The sequence below is a fragment of the Carlito syrichta genome, unplaced genomic scaffold, assembly GCF_000164805.1.
Source record: "Carlito syrichta isolate Samal-C Ts95f unplaced genomic scaffold, Tarsius_syrichta-2.0.1 Scaffold309702, whole genome shotgun sequence".
NCBI classification, from domain to species: Eukaryota; Metazoa; Chordata; class Mammalia; order Primates; family Tarsiidae; genus Carlito; species Carlito syrichta.
Window position 1 is genome coordinate 236787 of NW_007253798.1, and position 13532 is coordinate 250318.

Below are 13532 nucleotides of genomic sequence, written 5' to 3' on the forward strand. Positions count from 1 at the left end.
ATGTATGAATAAACAGACAGGCTCGGTGGCGCAGCCTGTAATCCCGCGCCTTTGGGAGGCTGAGGTGAGTGGATTCGAGACCCACCTGGGAAACTTGGCGACACCTCATCTCTACAATAAATCAAAAAATCAGCCAGGCGTGGTAGTGCATGCCTGTAATTCCGGCTACTCGGAAGGCTGAGGTGGCAGGATCCCTGGAGCCTAGGAGGTTGAGGCTGCAATGAAAAGCAGTGTGGCGATTCCTAAAAGCTCTAAAAATCGACCTTCCATATAACCCCACAATCCCCCTACTGGGAATATACCTGGAAGAACTCAAATCGCTCTATAAAAAAGATACCTGCACACGTATGTTTATTGCAGCATCACTCACAATAGCAAGAGCATGAAACCAACGTGCTGCCCATCAAAAGAGGACTAGATTTTAAAAAGTGGTACATATACACAATGGAATATTACACAGCCATAAAGAAGAACAAAATCATGAACTTCACAGCAACCTGTATGAACTTAGAGTCTATAATACATAGTGATCTCTCACAGAAACAAAAAAGCTGAGTATCACATGTTCTCACTCATAAGTGGACCTTGAACAACTATTGTAATACCATAAGAAAAGGATTGACAGTAGTGGGAAACTGCAGGGACGTGGCGGGGTGGGGAGTTGGGGTTGGCAGTAGTGGGAAACTGCCTGAGGAAGGGAGGACACACCTCATCAACAAGGGTACCTGCACAATGAATATTTGTATACCTAACCCTGAATTGTACCCCACAATTTTTTTTAAAAAACATGTGTTGAAAGGAGTAATAGGTGTGAAAAGTGTTGTCCAACCCCACGGAATGCATTTTTCTTCTCTGCTATAAGTAATAAACCCAGCTTCTTCTGGTACAGATGTGTTGTTGGTGATCTTTGAATGAATGAAATTGATGAATCCTAAGTAATGGTGGATTTTGTTATATGGCATTTCCAAAACATTAAATTACATTTCTAAGGCACTTTACTATATTCTAGACATTGTTGCAAATGATTTACACATTAACTCTTTTAGTCCTTTTAGTACCTATGAAATAGATACTACACTACAAATGAGGACAAACATTATTTTAAAAGTTTGTGATTTATTTAAAACACAGAACCCAGGTTTCACAGTTTTAGAATCTGTTCCCTAAGCCACACAATATAATCAGAAAAAAATTAATAGGTTTACTCAGTTATTTTTTGCTATATTTTGAGAGTCAGGAGGAAAGCTGTAGAGAAGGAGTGTGTGCTGGAAACAATGAGTGCATTATTTTGTTTTGTTTTTATTTCATTGACAGCACAAGAATATAAATTTGAGAATAATATACTCAATTATGTACAGTAAAATCTATACTATATTCAGAGTCAATTTCTATTGATACTTCAGAAATACTCAGGTCTTTTTAACTAGATTGTTTTAATGTACTATTTGATGTAAATATAATCTTTTAGGAAAGCACCTAATATCAAGAAAAGAGTGTTTGCATCTCTAAATATGAACTAACAAATTTAAATCATGGCAGTTATTGGTTAAACAGTGCATGGCTAACCAAATAGAAATTGTAAAATGATGAAGAACAAGAAAGAAGATTCCCAAAGGGCTTTCTCAGTACTTGAATCATACTTATTTTATCTGCAAAAGAACATATATTTTCACTAAGTGAAGTTTATTGTCACTCATTTTATTCATGCCTTTGCCTTTTTTTGTAAAAACTATGTTGGAATTTTAGCTTTACAGACAAGTAGCTACAATAGAACACCCAGTTTCAGTTATTCCTAAAAAGTTACCATCTTATCACTATGCATGTGTAGAACTAAGAAAGCAGTCTTAGTCCATTACTATTAACTGAACTCCAAACTGAAGAGTGCTGATATACTGAGAGCTCTACTACTGACATAATTTTCAGGTTTGTATCAGTCTCCACTACTGACATAATATTCAGGTTTGTATCAGTCTCCATTACTGACATAATTTTCAGGTTTGTTCCTTTAGGCCCCAAAATAATCAGTCAAGACATTGGCCATTTGGAGTACATTTACCTCAGGCTGCCCTTCCTCCCATGTAAAGCCTACCTCTGCCCACAGAAGGGATGTCTGTTCACTATTGACCACTCAGCTGTGCCTTGGGTGTGCGATGTGGCAAACTGTTCATTTCTGGCTAGCTCTAACGTCTGCTAATGATTGATATTTAAATAAGATCCAAGTCTCCTCCTCAAGCAATTGGTCATGAAGAACCTCAGCAGGCCCAGGGATGAATTGAACAGAAAAAAGTGTTAGCAAGGGAGATTAAATCATTTGTACACATAATTTACTTATTCCTTCTAAAACTACTAAAGCTAGTTCCACCTCTCTCACATATAATCAAGTAATAATGTCCACCTCTTTCACATAATCAAGTGTGCAACCATCACTCTTCCTTGTTAATTAGTGTATCTAATTATATCCAGCTAATATCAGGAAATTCTGATTGTATAGGCTCTGTTCCATGTTCCATTGCCAGTTGCTCATGGTCTATCAATGTCCGATAACACACAAAGATATGTTTTTTATATGTAAAATTATTCTGAACCACCATGGAGGACATGGTTCTGCTTGAGAAGTCTAGTAATCTGTGCTCTTATTTACATATTAGGCATCCCACTGATATCTCCAGCACAATCAGATCTCTCAGATCACAATCTATTTTCAGAGCACCTTGAACCACAGCTTGAACTTGCTATCGACTCTCTCTTGTCCCAGGTCCTATGTTAAAACTTGAAGACATCTGCTAACTCAATAAAAGTATCACAGAAGTAATTTTTTAAGCAAAGAAAGGGACGTTATATTAGCATGGTTATAAGCAACACATCACATGTGAACTGAACCTTAGAGTTTACAACCCCAACCAAGCTGTAAGTAGATAAATTAGTAGAGTAAAATCTATTATTGTATTGTATAGAAATAAAATCACCCTAAACTTCAAACAGAAGATTGAAAATCATTTTACAACAGAAATAAAAACACCAATTTTTATATTTTAAAAAGAACCAGCTCTTCAGTGGCAGAGCATCAAAAGTATCAAAGGATGTACCCAATTAGCTTTGTAATGTGTAATTGTTTAACTATTCATTCCATGTGGACCAAGCCTATTTTCAAAGCTTAACTTAAGCTGTTCATCTTTTCATCGTTTGGGGTCACACTGTTTTAACCTTTCTTTCTCTATTATTTTAAATTATTTAAACATATCAGCATAATAATTAACTAAACTTCATAACTTACTGTTAAGATCAAAGACTTTCCCTAAACTTAAGTAAAGAATGGAGAAACCAAACACTAAAATCTTGAAAAGTTCAATGACAGTGCAGCCAGTACCAACTTAGAAAAAGACTCTTGCATACATACAATCCCTTAGAGTTCTACTACAGTACATATTAGCGTTGAACCAGTTAGCAAAATACTGAACCCAATAAGCAAGGATAACAATGGCCATTCTTATAGATACTCTCATGTGCGTACTAAATTTTGCAAGATGAACTTCACATATGATAAAGAAGATTTGAGAAACTGTTTCCCAGAAACCATGTCTCCCTGCCAATACCAATTTGACCTCAGGGAAATGATATAGACCCCACTGCAACTGGTGTTGATTCATGGCATGGCCCACAGTATGGGTGCTAAATAATCTGAGAACCAGCATGACCCTTCTTCCTGATCATGAGGAAAACACTGAATAATGAGAATCAATCTTACCAGCAAGCTGCAAAAGGCCATGCAGATAGAAAGTTACTTTTGTCCGGTTAACATTCTTCGGAGTATCCAAACTTGTCACCTTCAAAATTGAAAGTGTGGACACACAATTTGAATACACTGATTGAAAAATGCCTTTGTGATTTGAACATTTTCCTCAACACTACCCATATAAGAATTTCCAGTGGTGGCTTTACGTGCTCTTAATGAGTCACAGCTTAAGAACAGGGTCTCTGGAGGTGGGGCCTCATGGCTCCTGAGACCCTGGCTTTGTCCTTGCAAGCCTGAAACCAAAAACAGACTGGGGATCAGGAAAGAATGAACAGGAAGAACTGCAAGGTGGAAAGTCAAAGTATGAGAAAAGAGGAATGGCTGGGAGCAGGGAAAGAAGATGAAGAGTGTCAAATGCTAGAATAGTCTTACTCACACAAGTACTCTTAAAAGAGGTGTATGTGGCCTCCAAAATCCAAAGATGTCAACCAAGCACTTCTCTGTGTCCTAGTGGTAATAGTTGCAAAGTATAGCAACTTTTTCTTTACCAAATAGGGGAATATCCCCGTGTGACCCATACCCTATAATTTATACTATAAGTTTACTGATAGGGTCTTCTCCTGAATGTTCATCGATTTTATCCACTTCCTGATGTACATGTGTCTTGATAGAATATTTAGGTTACTTGTAATTTCCCAATTATCAGGTCTAATTAGCACAATGTCACCAATGGGGTAGACCAGCATGATATTCCTTAGAATATCAAGATTACTGAGGTTCCTGTGTACTACATTATGAAAGACAGCAGAAGTAACACAGCCCTGGGGCAAGACAGTGGATATGTGCTGCTGTTCTTGCTATTTAAATCCAAACTGTTCTTAATCCTCCCTGATGATGGTTTTGGAGAAGCAAGCAGTTGCCAGATAAAAGGCCACATACTAAGTGCCAGAGGCTGTGTTGATATGTTCTGCTGGAAATATTACATCTGACACAGCATCTGTGATTGGGCTTCCACTATGTTGAAAGAGGCAATCTGCCACTGAACCTGAGTGTCCCTGAATGGTCTCTCTCGGTACACCAGGAATGTGAAATCCAGGCCAGACTTTCCTGTGCCATTTCTCAGGGTAGGGTATGTAGTGAGCAACTTTGAGAGACAAGGTAGTGTCTCCCTTTGGACATTACATTCCCCCATCTCTGTCTTCCTCTGCTTTGATGCACAGCACCAACCTGAGCCATTCTGAGTTGCCCCTGAGGACTTGGAGCCAAAGAAACCAGCACAACATAATGTCTCTGCAGTTTCTGTATCAATAAAAAAGTATTTTGTCTCTGACCCAGGAGTTTCATGTTTTCTGTTGGCATTCATTAAATATTAACAGGTTTGTGCTGGTTTGTAAGAAGAATAAAATCCTAGTTCCTGACACACAGTTTAAATGTATAGTAGGGCTCCATCATCCACCATGAAATATCTGTTTTTGCAAAAGCCTGATAAAGACTACTTCTTCTGCATTTGTGATGGTGGTTTTAATCTCTTTATTTCCTAAAGAAGGAATTTCTTCTGGTATTGAAGAAAATAAGAATACATAACCTTTGAATATGCCTCTTTGATTTAAAAAATATTTTGAGCTAAAGGCAGTTAGGATGCAGTAAACCCAGGAAAACCTCCCTGCACTCTCCCCATTTTATACCTAAATGCAAGATATCAATTATCTTTTAGTGGATATAACTCTAGACTTTTATAGACTTTTATCAGTCCAGATATATGGCACCAGAGAAATCTACAAGGAAACCTTACTCCATTAATTTCCTCCCACATATTTGCCTCCCTACAGTTTGCCACTATTGGAAGCCTAAATCCACTTTCCTTTGTCTTGTCATTTTCTCCAAATGTATTGTTCTTTGTTAAAGATGCTGTATAAGTCAGAGTTCTAAGTCATCGCTTCAAGTTACTCATTTTCCTGAGTTTCTCTCAGGTATATGTGAATTAAAATGTTAATAAACATGTTTGCTTTTCTCTTGTTAATTTGTCTTTTATTATAGAGGTCCCAGCTGAAGATGTATAAGAGTAGAAGGAAAGAGATTTTATTTTCTCACCTATAGTTTAAGATCTTGATGGTGAGACTACTAAATATCTTTGAAGCTTCCACTTGGTTTCTCATACCATAATGACCCTTACTCTATAGGTATGGAAGCAATGTGAATATTCTGCTCACTTCTGAAGTTGTCTATGTCCATTACACATCCAGAAAACAGAGAAATAATCACAGGATGTGTCTATGGATTTATGTAACCAGTTGTGATCCTGACTCAGACCAAAACTTCATTTATGACTTGGCCTCTAATGCCCACTCTAACTTAAAACCACAATGCGATTTTGTGTGCCTGCTCTTATTGTCACAAAACCTTGTATCTAACAGTCCTTGAAAATTCTGGGTTTTCCCCTTTCTCTATTGTACTATTAATGTATAGTTAGCCAAAGGATTCTTTAGAGAGGTAATAGAACAACATGTGCCACATGTAATCGTGGAGAATTTTCAGGTTCTTTCTCAAGGCAACCCAAGCTCTTTCCAATTATTTAGTCTCTGGATCTGTGAACTGGTAGAAACTTAGGACCTAAGTTAGAGATTCCAAACTTGCCATTCTTAAATCCAATGTCAGACTTCCGCTACTCATCTGTCAACATTTCTCTGATTACATAAATTGATCAATACCCTAAACAGCTGTCTAGCTATCTGACTTTTAGGATCATCATAACTTATTAGCTACCACCAAAAGTTCTTGAGAGTCATAGCACATTGATTGTCACTACAGCTTTGTTTTCCATTGTGGTAATAATGACCATCCTACCTTTGAGGTTTGAGTGCTGATGCTTGGTCTCTGCAATTTAGGGATCCAATTATTCCCACTGATATTATGAAACTCAGTTGCACAGCGCACCTTCTACTGAGAACACAAACCTACAGAGGAAAGCCACTACTGAGAGTCTAAGAAATGCTTGTCATCATCAATAGCATTCTTACCACATTAGTGAAGAGAATATTCTCTGGACCCAACTAAAGAACACAGTTAAGTGATAGTTTCTTTGGCTGCCATTAATATATCTATATTAATATATATCACAAATTGAATTCCCTTGTCTTTTATTTTATACCATGCCGAGGAAGTTCTGCCATCTTTACTTTGTTTACTATAGACATAGTTGCATGTCAAAATTTCATGAGTTATCACAGAACATCATTAGGATGAGTTTCAAGAGTACTTGCAAAATATTGAATACAAAATCATAGGTCAGTGCCTCATGTTAATAATTATTTCCTATTATGTCAAGAATAATAATGACTCCCCAAATATATCCATGTCCTAATTCTTGAAACTTGTAAATAAACATGTTAACTTACATGAAAGCAATGAAATTTCAAATGTACTTAAACTGAGAAGATTGAGATGGGGGAGAAAATTCAGATGAAGCAAATATTATCACAGGGTCAAAGGAAATGAGGAAGGTCAGAGCCAGAATAGAAAATATGATGACTGAAGGAGAGGTTGGAGTGATTTGAAGAAGAAACTATAAGAAATGTGGGCAGCCTCTAAAAGCTGGAAAAACAAAGAAATGTATTCTTTCCCAGAGCCTCCAGAATGAACACAGTCCTACCAATCCATTTTGGACTTCTGTCCTACAGAATAGTAGGATGTCACATTTGTGAAATTTTGAAAGACTATCTTTGTGGGAATTTGGTGGAGCAGCAACAGTAAACTAAACCCTATTTAGCCTTCTACTAGTCCTCTTCCCTTCAGTCTATCTCTCTCAAAGTCTACTCCCATGTGTTTTTCTCTAGTTCTTGCTAGTAAATATTAGCCCAATCTGAAATCCTTTTGCTGTATAAAGCTTGAACTTACCTGTTTGAGCTATATTGAAACCTGAAGACACGGAAAAGAGAATTGTTCCCAAAGAAAACAAGCACTCTCTTATTAGAAATGATCTCACGTAAGATCATTATACAAACCTCAAGCAAGATGTAAGGAGCTATTTCTGCCATCCAGAAAATCATAAAAGTATTTTGGAGTCTGGCTGGGTGCAGTGGTCCATGCCTGTAACCTCAGCATTTTCGGAGGCTGAGCCAGGAACCCAGGGATTTGAGACCAGTTTGGGCAACATAGGCCCTGTCTGTACAAAAATTATTTTTTAAAAAATGTCTTTTGGAGTCAATATTTTTGAGGTTTTTATCCAAATATTCCAGTGGACTTACTCAGGGTCCCATTTTCCCTATTAGAATCCTAAGTTTGACAAAACAAACATGGAAAGCTTCGAATAGAACCTATTTTATGGTTGGGCCACTATTATAATATGATCCTAGCCTGTTTTATAGCACAGTCCTACCTGCAATTGTAGGAGAAAAAAGTATACTTTACAGTTGCCAAAGAGGCTCTCTGGCTTTCAAATATGTCTAATTGGAAGTTACCAGCTCTAAACCTATATGTCTGAGATATTTTCATGAAACAACTTTTATTTCAATGTCTTGTCTTTATGCAATATTCCTAACAACTCTAATTAAATAAAAGATATGCTGCCATCATCTCAAATAATAAAATATTACAAGTGAAGGCAAAATGTGAGCTGTCAATTATGTACAGTATAAGTCACCAAAGCCATATCTCTTCTTACACTGTTGAATGGCTAATATTGGTCTAGTATCTGATTATGAGAATGCACCCAGGAAAGAAAATCAGAGGCTGGGAGGAATCTTATTGTCCTACTGTCTTTTCCTCAGTCACTCTACTGAGTCATTTTGTGTAAACCAGTCAATTTTATAGCACAGTCCTACCTACAATTGTACTGAATGCTTGACACTTGAATTACTCTAAGTTCTCATTTTTCAATCCAAATATATGCTATAATTTTTCTTCAACAACTGTGAAGGGTATGCTTACAATTGTGAAGGTAAACGTATGTTTTGGGAATTTTTCTTATTGTCAGTGTTGAATTGTATATTTCAGGATCATCATAAAAATGACTTTTGGGTAGAATTCTACTGCTAAGTAGGCCATAAAACCAGAAGGGTTTCTTGGGAATAAATCTTAATAACTGAGGCAGATATCATGTGCTACTGAGTCATCTGAATGTGCTCAGGGGTACCAGTTGCTCATATGTGCATTTGTACAAATCACTAAAAGGCTTCCCTACCTCCTGATAATTTACTTCCACATATAGGAAATTTTTAATAATCTATTAATTTTTTAAAAGTGATACTTTACTGTCATATTCAAGAAAATTTTTTATAATGAATGTATACATCTATGATGTCCTCAATGTGAGTGGCTCACATGTCAATTTAACACCTTGTCCAATATGCAATCACAGAACTCTGCATGAATACCCTAAAGTTCATCCTCAGAGGTTAGTAATTATTGACCATGTATGTTCTCTTGTAAAAGCTTAATTCTACATTGGTCTTAAAGGGCTATGGCTTCAATTATGTAAAACTAAATTGGTTAATGGTCATATTTAGTCCAAAAGTGCATATAGGATTCAGCCCTAGAAATATCAGAGGCAAACTCAAAGATCAGTAAAATCCCTCTCCTTTCATGTAAAGTCAACTTCTGGTATACTTATAGTGGATAAGTGATTGATGAGTCACTAATAGGAACTGTAGAATCATAATGGAGAACTATTGAGATTATCCTATGTATTCTCTTTCTAATCACACAAAAACTCCAAGAGTTGGCCTGAAATAAGTGCTGATGCAGACCTCTGAGACCATGAGCTTCTGAAATGTCAATCCAAGAAAATATATGAAGTTTGAATGCAGACCCATGTCTTAGTTCATTCTGGGCTGCTGTAACAGACTACCTAAGGCTGGATAATTTATAATGAACAGAAATGTATTGGCTTGCAGTATTAGAGGATGGAAAATCTAATATCATGCTACTGGCATCTAGAGAGGGCATTCTTGGTTTGTCCACATATGTTAGGGGCAAAAAGGTAGAGAGCAAGAGGGGAATAAACTTGTCATATTACAGTGGCACCAATCCTTCTCATTTAGCCCTCATGGCTAAATCATCTCTTAAAGATCTCACCTCTTAATACTGTTACAATAGCAGTAACATGAGTTTTGGAGTTAGCATTCAAACCATGGAATTCTGCCCCTGGCACAAATATATTCTCTCCATCTCAATACCACTAAAAATCTTAACTTCTTTCAGCATCAACTCAAAAGTCTAAAGCCCTGAATCTCATCTAAATCAGATATGGGTGAGACTCAAGGCACAATTAGATGTAGGTGAGACACAGGTTTCCTAATACTGTTACAATGGCAATTAAATATTAATATGAGTTTTGAAGAGGACATTCAAACCACTGCAGCCTATGATGACATTTTAATTCAAGTAGTTTTAAAGGATCTCACCCAAGAGTATTGAAAGGTGATATTTATTTTTCACTATTCCAATATATTTTTCAATATTTTAAAAATTTCGGCCTCTTTTAGTACCATAAAAATAATTTCAAACTTTTAATGTTTTCTTCTAGTGGGTTCTTGGCATCTTTCAGCACCTGTCCATAAACATTCTAAACATGCCTGAGTTATGTGAAGAGTTCTTTGATCTTTATTTATAGATGGCTATTTAAATTTTCTGCCTCCCTTGTCTACCCATCAGGTAAAAGCCCCAAAGTTACAAAAAATCCAGAATAGCAATTATAAATAATATGTAGCATTATCTTAACAAATACGAAAGGAAGCAGTAAATATCCTAAGCTGAATAGCACATGCTGGGTATTAGGAGCTATTGTGACACATAAGCCACATAATCTAATAGTTATATTTTAAACTTCATTGTATTTCCATGCTTAAAGATATTCAGAACTCTTGGCTTTTATCTTTATCTCCACTTCCTTATTGGAACACACACCCCTTTCCTTGGCTTAGGTGATATATCGTCCTAGTTTTGCCCAGTATCTCTGTCCACAATTGCTCTGTTCATTTGTAGGCCATTTTATACCTGACCATTGGAGTTTGAACCATTCGAATTATTTTTTTTTCATTACATGCTAATTCTTTTATATCAGTAGTATAGCCCTACATGTAGTAAGGAAATTTAATTTGTAGTTAAACGTTCCACAAAGAAAATTGCAGGCCTAAATGACATCATCGGTATATTAAGTCAAGCAGTTAAGAAAGACATAAAATAAGTTCTATTGAAGCTTTTCAACATAATAAATATGAGGGCCTATGGGCCTATTTCATGAAGATAGTATTACTCTGACACTAAAACTAGACTTAGACAGTCACAGACTATTAATTTATCAACCATCTCCTTCATGAATATAGATGCAAAAACCTTAAATAAAATATTAAGAAACAATATTTACAGAGACAAGATGGGGCATTGCAAAATGATCAAAAGTTTGATCCACAAAAATAAATACCGATCTTAAATACATATGCACAAACAGAACTGCAAAATATATGAAATAAAAACTGATAAAAATAAAAAATATGGAAAAATTCAGTAAAACCATCAAATGATTATAGAACACTTTAACCTCCAGCAATAGAATACACATTTTTGTCAAGTATCCATGGAATATTCACTAGAATAGACCACATGTTGAATAATAAAATAAACTTCAAGAAATTTAAAATAATTAAAATAGTCATGTATTGCTCAATGACAAGGGCATGTCCTGAAAAACATATCATTATGCAATTTCACCATTGTGTAAATATCATTACACAAACCTAGATGGTGTTACTACATATATGGTATAGCCTAATGTCACCGTACTGAACACTGTAGGCAATTGTAACACAATGGTAAGTATTTTTGTATCTAAACATAAAAGTTACAGTAATTATATGGTATTATAATCTTATGGGACTGCCATCATGTAGGTGGTTTATCATTGACTGAAACATTATGTGACTGCAATATTGAGTGTGTACTCTGTCTACAATAAAGTTAAACTAGAAATTAATAACAGAAAGATAGCAACAACAAAAAAATTCCAAACACTTGGAAAGTAAGAAACATACCTTTAATTAATGCATTGGTCAAAAAATAAGTCTCATGGGAAATTAAAAAATACAGCGACTAAATGGAAATGAAAATTAAACATATGAGAATTTATGAGATGCAGTTAAATCAGTGCTAGAGGAAAATTAATAGCACTAAAATTCTTACATTAGAAAGAAGAAAGTATATCAAAACATTAATTTAAATTCCAAGTAGAACTAATTAGGTAAAGAAAAAATAGACCCAAAGCAAGTGAAAGGAAAAAAATAATAAATATCAGAAATCAGTGAAATTGCAAGCAGGAAAACAATATAGAAAATCAATGTAACAAATAGTTTGATAACTTTGATGATTGCACAGATCTACACATGTGATAAAATGACTTAGAACTATACACACAATTTATACCAATGTCAACTTCTTGGTTTAATACTGTACTATAGCTATTTAGCCAACAGAGAAAACTGGACAAAAAATATACAGAACCTCGATATCATCTCTTTAACTTCCTGTGAATCTAGTATTACTTGAAAACAATAAAGAAAAAATTATTAAAAATTGAGCAAACATTTTGGACAAACACTTCACCAAAGCAGAACTATAGATGACAACTAAGAACATGAAAAATTGTTCAATATCATTAACCATTAGGTAAATGCAAATCAAAACCCTCATAACACACTTCTACATATTTTTTATAATATCTAAATTTTTTAAAAATATATACAAACCAATAATAACAGACTGTAGCCAGGATGCAGAACAACTGGAACTCTTATGCATTTCTGGTCTAAATGCAAAAGTGCAGATACTTTGGAAGATAATTTGGCAGTTTGTTCTATAGGTTATCATTCATTTATCATGAGACTCAGCAATCCCAATCCCAGATGGTTACAAAAGTCAAAAACCTATGTTGCCACAAACATGTACATAAAAGTTCATAGTATCTTTTTTTATAATCATCAAAAACTGGGAAAATCCCCAAATATCCTTTAACTAGTAAATGGATAAATGTATCACTATATATCACTGCTGTGGAATGATAGTAAGGAATAAAAAGGAATCAAAACCAGAGGTGTATACAAAAACATAAATAAATCTCACATTAATTATGCCAATTGGAAAAACTCAAAACACAACATATTGTATGATTCTATTTATGTTACACTTAAGGAAACTATAGGGGCAAAAGAGGACATAGATGTAAGAATGAGGATGGAAAGGGTGTTGTTAAATTTAATTTTTTTTTTTTTTTTGAGAAGACAGGATTTATTGAGAGGACAGAGAAGCTCCCACAATGGGAGGGAACCCGAAGGGATTGCTCCATTAAATTAATTTTAGCCTAAAGCTGCCTCCTTTCATAGTTTAAGTTCAGCCCAAAGGTTTCTCCAAACATAATGAACCGCAGCCTAACTGGATGTGTAAATGGACTAACATACTTTTGTGTTACTCACCAAGTTTCAGCCAATCAAAGGTGGCCAGCTCTTTAAACTGGGTTCAAATAAGGTATAGGTCGAGATGCTTCTGTATCTCACTACACTTTTCTTTACTCCTTTTTCCGTAAAATCTTCTTTTCCCAGGTGACTTCTCTGGAATCTTTCTAAGTCTACTCTAGTTCTGGAGGCTGCCCAATTCATGAATTTTTCTTTGCTTCATTAGATTATGTTAAACTTAATCTGTTTACGCCTTTTTGATTTGTTTTGTTTTTTGTTTTCAGATGCAAGGGACCTTTTAGGGTGATGAAACTTCTCTATATTTTTTATTGTCTTGATGATTATCACCCTTTAGGTAT